General features: G+C 43.5%; 1 pseudogene; it reads left to right on the top strand.

Annotated features, from left to right (window-relative positions):
- Nucleotides 1-249: 249 nt before the first annotated feature.
- Nucleotides 250-1,317, top strand: LOC122070126 (annotated as a pseudogene).
- The last annotated feature ends 257 nt before the right edge of the window (nt 1,318-1,574 follow it).

Here is a 1,574-nt window from a genome sequence, read left to right as displayed (position 1 = left end):
GGCGCCTAATGTGCTACAAAAGAGATATTTATCGACGGTGATCCCTTTATGAATCATCTTCCTGAAAGATAACAAAGCTTCCTCGAAGTTACCATTCTTTGTGTATCCATCAATCATCGCTAACCATGAAACCTAATCTTTATATGGCATTTCACTAAAAATTTGGTAAGCATACGCCAGAGCCCCACACTTCAAGTACATATCAGTAAGATTACTGCCCACAAATAATTTAGAACAAGAGCTTCAAGAATGGAAGAATTCAAATCCCACGAGCTCCGAGCGGCGATCGACGACTTCTCCTTAGCGGCACTTGTTGGAAAAGGAAGCCATGGATGTGTCTACAAAGGTGTTCTAGGAGGTGGCAAGCTAGTCGTGATTAAGAAGCCTTCTATCGGTCTTCAAATCCTTCAAGACAACCCCAAACTAGATAACGAGATTCAGGTTCTCTCTTCTCTACATAGAAGCCCTTACCTTGTAAACCTGGTTGGAGTGACTCATGAAGGTTCGACTTAGAAGAAACTCCTTGTTATGGAGTTCATGCCTAATGGATCTCTTCATGACTCACTCCACAACCTGTCTACCCCTCCAAGCTTGTTGAAACGCTTACACGTGGCTCTACAAGTCGCCCGGGCAGTGCAGACACTCCATGAGTCCAGGCCCTCTATCATTCACAGGGACATCAAGTAAGCCAACATTTTATTTGATTGCAATTGGAATGCCAAGTTGGCAGATTTCAGCCTAGCGGTTAGGCAGAGAGAGTCAACTCAAAGAGTTCACTCACTGAGTCAACCTGCTGGTACAATCGGTTACTTAGACCCTTGTTACACTACACCAAGAAAACTAAGTACAAGAACTGATGTCTTCAGCTTTGGGGTTGTATTACTATAAATCATAAGCTGTAGATGAGCAATCGAAGCCGAGCGAGATCCAGCTTCTATCATCGACTGGGCATTGCCATTGATCAATGGAAATCGAGGAGGTCTCGAGGTATATGATACAAGGATCGCATTGCCCGGCAACATGGAGGGCACGATACGTTGTGTCCTCAACGTTGTGGCACGTTGTGTTTCATCCAATGCAGAGTGTCGTCCTTTAATGGCAGAGATAGTTAGAGAATTAGAGAGCTCTATGGTGGGACGAATTCAGTATCCAGTATGGCTGAGCCTTCTCGAAAGCATTCTTTCACAGCAAAAACGGAGAACAACGACTCAAACGACCACGATAATATGCACAACACATCAAGCAGACGTTCAAGTGGATCATTCAAGAGGGAGGATGTTGCTAAGAGAGGTTTTAGCCAAAGTGTCCTTCAATTAAAGCACAAAAACTCAACTCGGAATCGTCCAAGCTACAATGAACTATGAGAAGGAAAATGACATGACAACCTGCACGCACATCAAGAGGCAATCCAAACAGAAGAATACTGAAAGTAGGTGGGAGCAAGGTTTTAAAACTCAGTATCGGTATCGGTATCGGTATCGATAAGGATCGATCCTTTAAGGATAGAAAATCATACAATTTTCCTGGATCGGTCATGGTATCAGCCAGTATCGGTCACTAAAAAAATTCAGAAA

This window comes from Macadamia integrifolia, unplaced genomic scaffold (assembly GCF_013358625.1).
Source record: "Macadamia integrifolia cultivar HAES 741 unplaced genomic scaffold, SCU_Mint_v3 scaffold830, whole genome shotgun sequence".
NCBI classification, from domain to species: Eukaryota; Viridiplantae; Streptophyta; class Magnoliopsida; order Proteales; family Proteaceae; genus Macadamia; species Macadamia integrifolia.
The sequence above is the reverse complement of the archived record's forward strand: the minus strand, read 5'-3'. Positions and strand labels throughout refer to the sequence as shown.